This window comes from Lissotriton vulgaris, chromosome 6, assembly GCF_964263255.1.
Source record: "Lissotriton vulgaris chromosome 6, aLisVul1.2, whole genome shotgun sequence".
In the NCBI taxonomy this organism is placed as follows: domain Eukaryota; kingdom Metazoa; phylum Chordata; class Amphibia; order Caudata; family Salamandridae; genus Lissotriton; species Lissotriton vulgaris.
In genome coordinates, this window is record NC_141694.1 from 872,520,473 (window position 1) to 872,530,638 (window position 10,166).

Below are 10,166 nucleotides of genomic sequence, written 5' to 3' on the forward strand. Positions count from 1 at the left end.
AAATAGGATTGCAAAAATGTGTTTAGCAACAAATCTGAAGTGGACAGATGCACTACCACTTGTTTTGATGACTGAGAAGTATTCCAGATAAGAAAACAGGTTTGAGCCCTCATGAAATTTTAATGGGCCGGGTCATGAGGCAAGCATTTGTTCCAGTTGATAAATTGTTGACCATAAATGATAGTATCATTATGGAGTACTGTAAAAATCTATCTGACATGGTGACTTCTGTGTTCCATCATGTAGGAACTGAAGTGCTCACAAAAGAAAAAGAACAAGCTCATGATCTGTTACCAGGAGACTGGGTAACAACAAAAGTGCATCGAAGAAGACATTGCTTAGTACCAAGGTGGCAAAAAGCAAGACAGGTTATTTTGGTCACAACAAATGCAGTAAGTGTAAGGGATTGAAAAGGTGGATACATGCGAGTCACACCATACGTGTGCCAGAACCTGAAAATCCTGACGAAGGTGATACAGCAGCTGATTCAGATTCAGAAGAAGAGCCTGAAAGAAATCCAGATCCTGAAGATCAACAAGGTAGTCGACATCTGGAAGATACAAATGCGAATGAAGCATTGAATGAAGAAAATGATGAGATCATAATACAAGACTCAGAAGAAGAAAATTTCAAAAATCTGTTAGATCAAGGAGAAGAAACAGATACCTATCAAGAAGTGATTCAAGATCAAGATCAGGAGAGTATTGAAAAGCAGATTGGAAACTTTGGAAGAAGGAACAAAGATTCTGAAACTGGTGAATTGGAAATAATTGAGGAAGAAGAAGAAGAAATTCCAAGTACCAGCTATAAGGATGCTGTTCCTAACAAAGTGAAGCTACCGAGTAAAGAAGTACCTGAATGTGATGAAGAATCCGACTCAGAAAAACTGATTATTGATGTATCAGCTGAAAATACAGCAAGTGAAACAGATGACAGTGAAGATGAATCGAATCTGAGGAAAACAAGAAAAAGAGCTTGGAGAGTGGAATATAATTTGAGACAACCAAAAAGAAAGCTAACAAGAAAAGGGGATAATTGCCCAAAAGAAGTTGGAAGTATCAAATTTAAATTAGTAAATAAAGCAAAAGAGCAGGTGAATGAGATCACAAGTCAAAAGCAAGAAGACTTGAGTAAGAAAAATCAGGCAGAAAAGAAAATAGAAGTGATTAGTAGTAGAGGAAAGAGAACAATTAAGCCAAACCAGAAATATAAATCGCCAGAATGGGCCTATATTATAATCCCACCAATAGTAGAAGTCAATAGTTCCCAAGAAATTTTTGATGTTGAAAGTGATAATTATTAAATTTATTGATTAAATGACACAAGGTTGAAGAAACTGTGTTAGGAGACACAAGGTCGAAGAAATTATGTTAGCCGAGATACACATCTGATGTATGACATAAGGTTGAAGAAAAGCTGTTAGAAGATAAGATTATTTGTTAAAAAAAAAAAGTGAGTATATTAGTAATTTTTAAATTTTTATTTTTATTTTAGCTGCTAATCTCTTATTTTGAAAAATAGAGATGGCTTATTCTTATACTAGTAAAAATTCGAGATGTTCAATTCTCAAAAGATGTAAAATCTCTTCAACATGCGTAGTTTTGATTATTCTAGTCTGGTTAATTTTAGCTGTCATTTTTCCCTTAAGCGTAGATAAAGAAATGTATAAAGCTAATATGACTAGTAAAGTTGTGGTTAAATCTGAGAAAACTGTTACAGATAGAATTATTGAGCATAATCCAGAGATTCATCAAGATAGATCTGTTGGAGATTTTTCTAGTAATACTTTTTCTAGACTTTTATCTGAATATGTTAAGGTAATGGACGCAAAGGACTGCTACGTCTGCGTAAAATTACCTGCTTCAGTTTCTGAGGGGATCACCTATAACATGCTTCCTCTTACTTATGGTGTTACGTGTAGTGTAATAGCTAGTTTGTTTTATCAAACTGGTCATTTAGAATTTTACTATTCAGACTATGATGACATTTTTGCAAATTTAAAGGTTGTTAATAGCTTGAATAAGGTGAAACCTGCTAAACAGATAAGGGAATTTTTCTTAGTGACTAGTGAACTCACATACGAATATGCTTATAGAAACAATTTAACATGCAAATTGAGAACAGAGGAGAAGACCTTTCTGAGTATGGTGGAAGAGAGAAGGGCAATTTACAAAAGAAATGAGATCTCAAAACAGACTAAGTCAAAATTCTGGAAATCTGATGATGAGAAGCTTAATGGTAGACATATTAATGTTACATAGAGAAGAGTCAAGTGCACTCCCTTGTAAATAGCGTGAGTTTCAAGTTAATCCCAATTTCAACAGTTTTTGGCGTGCAGCCCGGTAGTGGTCTGTCCTGGAACCACATAGGTTAAACATGATTGGGAAATTGAAGTGGATGTACTTCAAGTTCGAACGCTATTTTTTGGCATTTGCAGTGCGCTCGAACTTGAAGTACATCCACTTCAATTTCCCAATCATGTTTAACCTATGTGGTTCCAGGACAGACCACTACCGGGCTGCACGCCAAAAACTGTTGAAATTGGGATTAACTTGAAACTCACGCTATTTACAAGGGAGTGCACTTGACTCTTCTCTATGTATCTTACCCATGTCCTAAACCAAGTGGCACCCATGATTACCGAGGCACAAACAACATTACGAACATTATTTAAGAATTACCATCTATTCTTTTGTTACGGCAGTTGGAGAAAATAACATGTTGGACTTTAGATTGTAACAATCATATTGTGTTTATTCTGAAAACTTATTTTACATCGATGTTTCTAACTTTAACGTTCTGATTGACATAATTTACACCACTTTAGGGAGGGCGGGGTATACGAAAAGCTGACCATTCATAAATAAGGCTAAAAGAAATTGAGATTGTTTGTTTAAGTATAATGCTGTGAAAACTGGCGGGATATCTTTAGATCGATACACAGTATCATGGGAGTTGTAGTAAGGTGAAACCAATCCCTCTAGCGATGTAGTTTTTGGGGGAGGAGCCCCGACAAGTACCAGTTAAAAGCCAGGATGTTACGCGATAGATTAAGGATAACATTTTGAAAACGGGAGACCGTTACGAACGAAGACCGAAGGTAGGAAGAATGAGAACACATTTTTAGAAAGATCTAGCCGTACATACTATTTTCTAGTTCGAAGATAGTTAAATGGGGAATAACAATGTTGCAACATCTACGCTGTTTAATGTTTTCAGAGAAATGTGGAGTGATGTTAGCTTTGTTTAGGTGAAAGGTTATAACGTTTCACACAGCACGTAGCGGGATAAATGTTAATCAGAAATGTTATGATGTAATGTTTCGAAATATGGTTGAGCCATTACAATACCTAACAGTTATATTTGCTTAAACTTTTAGTGAACCCCTGACGAAGGGCTATAAAGTAAGCCCGAAATGCATTGGGACAAAGAAGAATCGCTAAAGATTTGTTATAAAGTACGGGCATACGACAGCAAGAGGCTTGCGCACAGCTGCAGCGTAAAAGCATTGATACTTTTGACGGTCTACTATGTAACACATATACAACTGAAGGAACGATTGGAATTACCTGTAATAAAAGACTAAACTTGGAATAAATTGCGGACTTTTGATACGCTATTTTTTGGCATTTGCAGTGCGCTCGAACTTGAAGTACATCCACTTCAATTTCCCAATCATGTTTAGACATATTAATGTTGCAATTCACATAGATAAACCTGTTAGTGGAAAGTTTTGTATAAGAAGAGATAATACACTCTATGATAATTATTTTGTGGGTGCAAGTCAATGTGAAGATACATACCATAATATAGGGGGTTGGGGATTCAAAGGGGCAAAGATCCAATTTTCCCTGGAATTTATTTCATTTGTGGGAATAAGGCGTATTACAGCCTCCCGGACCACTGGCACGGGACATGCTATGTAGGTTTAGTTTTTCCTAAAAATTTTCATGTAGATAGAAATGCTGATGGTTCATTTGAAATTAGCAAACGTGTAAATAGATTTAGGAGAGAAAGTTTTTCAGAAATCGTGGGAGACATATTTGGTGCATTGATACCTACGGTGGGAATTACCCTGAATGCAGGGAGAATTAGAAAAATGTCCACAATTGTTGACAGATTGTCAACTGACACTGCAAGTGGTTTTCAATTAGTAAATACAGAACTTGATGCCATGAGACCCATGGTATTGCAGGACCGTCTTGCACTAGACATCCAGCTAGCTAAGGAGGGAGGAGTCTGTGGACTTTTACATGTTCAACACTGCTACACATACATTCCTGACAAAAGCAAGAACATAGAAATGTACATAAAAAACATTACAGAATTACACTCAGAAGTAGAGCCTTTAGAAGATGAGAGATTTTCAGAACGTCTAAATAAAACAATTTCAGCAGTTAAACATTGGTTTCAGGATATTGGTAGTTCTATTATAGGTAAAATAGTTTTTCCTTTGATGATAATAGCTATACTAATACTTTGATTAAAAGTTAGTTGTATGTTACACAAGAGAAGAAAGCATGTCTTGGAAAAGAAGAGAATTTATAAGCTAAGGGAGGAGAGAGGAAAAGAAATAGAATTAGAAGAGTTTCGTAGAGTTCAATATGATAGTTGCAGAAAAACAGCTGATTCTAGTGTATAGAAATACTAATATTAAGTAAGTACAAAACATGTTCTGAGGTTGAAAAATTTATAAATTCATAAATTTGGGGTATTGTTTGGTGATTCTGAAATCACCAGATGAGGGAGTTGACGGAGCAAGATGAAGAACCAAATTTTGTTCTGACTTGTGAAGTTAACCTCTCTTAATATATGTAACAAAACTGACAGAGTTTGTGATGAAAACATTAATCAATTTATATTTAAGATGCATTCACTTTGGGTTTACACGCGGGATTAATATGCTTTATGTTGCATTTGTTTGCTAAGAAAATAATAAACTAATTTTGCCCATCGTCTTTGTCAGTATTAAATGCGGCTGTTTTAAATAACGGCATGTGCTTATTATATGTGCTTGTTGTTTTGTCTATTGTGATAAAAGCTCAAAGAGTTCCAGCTATCGAAAAGGACTGGTAAATATAATGCTGCCTTCTTGTGCTTCAGCTAGGTAACTTAATTAACAGGGTTTGTTAATTAGCAAAGGGGGAGGGTAACAGAATGGGTCTCAATTCTTTAATTAATTGATGTCTTGTGTTTGTTTAATAATAGTTTCCGGATTAAGGCCTAAGAGTTGACGCGAAAATATGGCTGACAGAGATGCAGACACGAAAAGCTTGTCCAAAGTGACAATTCGCACATGCGCAGCTGGGAAGGATTTGCTATTATATCAACGTGCCTGAAAGAGCATTTCCTTTTGACGTGGTGAATGTGTTCACGGAGGCCAGCCAAGGACAGTAACGTGAAATATTGCCAAGGCAATGAAGAGAGTGTCCTGGGCCCAAAAGTAACGTTTTTAAGGAAATAGAAAATGTGAATATCAAGAGACAATGGGTCTTGTTTGTGGTCCGGACTTGGTAAAAACTTTGTGACATAACAGTGGAGTGACACGGAACAGCCAATGAGGAACTTGTATTCCTAAAAGAATGTCAAATGAAGAGGGATTAGCTAGAGAGAAAAGGTATAAAATATGTCACCATGAGTTGGGAAAAAACTCTTACTTTCCGATTCCAGAGAAGGCGTTATGCTGTCGGACTTTTGGCGCACGTAAGGACAGCAGATAATTATTTTCTTCCCTTTAGGTCAAGTGTGAGGTAGACAGGGAAATAGATTTAGAGAATGGAATCATTCATCTTTGCTATCAATTCATGTTTCTGAGCTTACTTTTAAATGTCAGTTCTAATTTTAATTTCCTTAATAAATGCTGCTTTACTATTTACTTATGAATAAAGATTACTTAATCACAATATGATCTTTCTTTATGAAAATAAAATTTATAACATTAGATTTTAAATGACAAGCTGGTCTTGTTTATTCATGGTCTAGTTTCCATTAGTTGCTCCATCAACCATAGTGGTTTGATTTAGTTTAAAATCGTTTTTATATCATGAGAATGAATAATATACTGCAGTTGTACATATTAGTGTAAATATTATGTGAATAGAATATAAATCAACTCACATGATTCAGCAGCTCAATAATTGTCTCATTGGTGTTATGGGCCTGTAGTAGTGTTTTATAAATAATTCTGAGTATTGAGGTGTTGGGTAGCATTTGTGAGACAGTTTTTCTATAGGAGCGCTGGATCAGAACTTAGTAAAAGTAAAACGGATCATAAACGTACTACCAGTAACCACTGTACTTAGCATCAGCCTGTAACATAAACTACATTATGCACAACATCACATCAGGTGCAAATTACATTCTGCGCCAACCTTTCCAGCATAAACACATTATGCAATCATCTCACAAGTCTAAACTCATTAGACCCTACCCTCCTAAAGCATAACGCACAATAGGAAATAAATCACGCAGTGAAACATAATCTCACTAGCATAATCCATAATATGTGAAACAACCTTATCATCATAAAACTACATTTAGAGGTATAAAACAGGGTGCGTAATCATACTACATACATTACATTTCCTAACACCACATAATCACAGTAGGGCCTGGCGCCCTACAAACCTGATAGTCCCCCTAGCCAACTGACCATGGGCTTGGTCCATCAGAACTATGGGCTTGGTCCATCAGAACTAAAAGGCTTTCTATATCCTTTTAATGTGTGTTTTTATATGTATAACCTTTTATGCAGCGTGGTCTGTGTTTTTTGAGCAAATTTAATAGTAACTTGTATGTTGTATATATTGTGGATTTTATGGTGATGTAAATTGCTTTTTAAGATATTTCTTATCGAAATAAAGCTTTTCAATCAATCAACTGACCATCTTCAAAAGGGGCTCAAATGCCCTAGGTTCAACAGTCAGGGCACGCTGCCAATGAAGTGAAAGTCAAGGTGGCGCAATCTGCGCAGGCCTAAACGTAGCAGCTGGCACTAAGTGCTGTGCAGCTGTGAAAGGATGGGGGCAAAGGAGTGGGTCTCACTCCTAACTTCAACATGTCCCCTAAGGAAGGAAAAACCTAAACGGTGCAGCTGCACACTACTTGCTGGGCAGCTGGGAAAGTAAAAAATGAGGCATGGGCTCTCAATGGCCCTTGAAACAAATGTGCCCCCTTCAATGGAGCCACATGGGGCTCTGAAACAAATACAAAGCATTGGAGCCTCACGGGGCTCTGTAAACAACTATGTCCCCTTTGTTGGCGCCATCTGGCTCTGAGACAAATATGCCACCACTGGGGCAACAACGGACCCCTCTGGCCTTGGAAACAAATATGCCTTCTGATTTGGAGCCACATAGGCTCTGAAATACTGAGGCCAAACATTGGAGCCACTTAGGCTCTATAAACAAAACTTGCCACGTCGTTGGAGCCACACGGGGCTCTGGAAATAATTGTGCCCCCTAAAGAATTGGCCCACTGACTCCGTGGCCAACAATGCCCCCTAATAATCGGGGAGCCTCGTGGGAGAGGCCCGCTGCCAGGCAGGCCGCTCAGACTTGGTGCCTTGAACAGGCACCAACACAGTGAGCCATTGCTCACTGGCTCTCGTGTTGCACTGCTCCGGTCTCCCGCGACGGCAGCACTTCTCTCACGGGGCTTCCCTGGACTCCTGAGAGCCCCGCACTGCCATTGGCGGCCTCGGCCGACTTCTTCTCTTCACCCGGGCCCCCTCCTGGGACCCGTGGCTCTTCTCCACTCCGGCCACCCCTGCGGGGCTCTCCTTCTTCAGCATGGGAGCCGCGCGTCAGCACGTCGCGCCGGCTTCTCCGCTTCTGTCTGCCTGCCCCGCCCACAACCAGGCGGGCCACGGATGGCGGAGGCGATCTCATCTCTCGGGACAATGAAGGGTATGCTCCCTCCGTATTCAAAATATAAAGCAGGGTGGGCACCCGCTCAAAGTGGCAAAATGCGAGGTAGGCACCCGCGATAAATGCAGCAAAATGCGGGGTAGGCACCCACCCCTAAATATGAAAATAAGCTTGGTGGGCACCCGCAAAGCTCACAAGGAGGGGGGAATCTCTAGGCTGGGGGATTCTCCCACAGCAGCGGCGCACAGCCCAATGCTGCCAGGAGAAAATAAAGCGCTCCATAGAGAGGGAAATAAAGCGCTCACCAGGCGCTAGGGGTAGAGGTACAAAACCCTTCTAAATACCTAAATACAGCAAAAGGTCCCAGCAAAAGATATCCTTCAAGGTGGAAAAGGGCAAGGCTGGGCCCAGGGAGCCAAGCCCTCATGGTAGCCCCCCTAGGCCCGAACAGCAGCACGCCCCGCAGGATCAGCACCCAAGTACAGAACAATTTTATGGGGACACAGCCCCTATATTGCTACAACATTTTCCCTTTGTGACACAGCACAGGGCTGGAGGAAAAAACAGATGCAACTGGTTTGGGGAGCTTTGGAGCACTTTGTTGTGCTCAGCTCCTCTCTCCATTGTGAGATGGCGGTTAGGTGCTCAGACGCACCACAGGGGGCAGAGCCAGCATTGTGGAGGGAAGGCACAGCCCTATTCAGATCCTAAGTGCAACTCTTCAATCCCATCTACATGCAGATCTCCCTATTCACCACTGGTCAGACTCATCCTGGAGCCAACCACACCATCCAGCCCCTGCCAATCACAAGCCAGACACGCAATTCACATCAGGCAGGCAGACACACAGTTCACAGAAATGCCAACTTCTAAAAGTGGCATTTCTCCACCAGTCACCATAAACCTGCGCACATCATTGCGCATCATTTATTCTCACGAGTTCGCACATATTAAACTCGCCCCTGCACTCTTATATCAAGAATTACCATGGACACACATATCCCCCATGCATTCCTATGGGAGGGCAGGCCAGTCTCAATACACATACACAGATGGCGCATGCACATTACATTGGACCACAGTGCTAAAGTGCTCAGAGGCCTAAAATCACCAACACCAGGTTACAGAAAAAAGCTAGGAGAACGCAAAAAGTTTTGGGGTGAACCTGCCAAAAGGGCCAAGTCCAACAGGTGGCTTACCTACTAATACTACAGGAGTGTTAATTAAATTATTGAGGAAATGGTTGCTATTTGTGCGATGGTAACACAAAATCGATTTGCTTTGGATATTTTGCTGGCAAAGGAAGGTGAAATGTGTCGTGTGATTAGGATTCCGCACTGTTTTACGTTTGTGTCTGATAACACCATGGAAATGAATACATATATTAACAACATAACTAATATTGCGAGTGAAGATGAAATCTTGGAAGAGAGTGTTATGTGGAAAACAGTTGGTTCAAAGTTTAGAAAGACTGGAAAAGGAACTTGAAAGATTGGTAAATAGTTGGGTGATTGAGGTGGTGGCTTACTAAGGAAAACTAACAGCATTAATAACTTTAATGCTGAGTATAAAATGTATAATTCTAATATTTAAAGGAGGTTTGAAATGTGATTGTGAAAGTAGAAGAAAAAGAAGACAACGAACAGAAAGAGGGATGATATTGAACTTGATGACCTCAAAGCCAGAGCTTTTAAAATAAAGCCTATGGAGAACTCAAAATCGAAGAAGCAGAGAATAGTTGAAGTGTTGTAGCATAGTGTAGAATAATTTGGTGATGATTCAGAAATCATCAGAGGGGGAAATGTGAATTGAGAATGTGTTCTTAATAGAAAATAATGTTTATTTTCACAATGTGTTTTGTTGCTTCAGTTGTCATGACTGCAGCCTGGTCAGCCTGTGCTGACATTTATTTTGCAGTGACAGAAAGAAAGTTGCATGAAACAGTTTCCTACATGCATGTTTTTCTGTGCCTTTCTGTTTCAAGAAATAAGCAAGCTAAACCTGATTTCATAGTCTGTTTACTTGTTGAGCTGAAATGTATTAATTTTTGTTATGTTCCTCAAGAAGGAAGCCATCTGCAGATTGTGTTCGTATTTGCAACAAATTCAAGGTTACTTACCCAAGTCTGCTCTAAGCAGTTGTACAGCTATTGTTTTTATTTGTTGCACACATATCATGTTATTTCCTTCATTTCCTATATATGTCTTATTGTATTTGTGCTGAAAAATAGGGGTTCCTAAATGTTTCCCATTTGATATATCATAATTTCTTGAAAAACTATTGGTTTATGTGTATGAA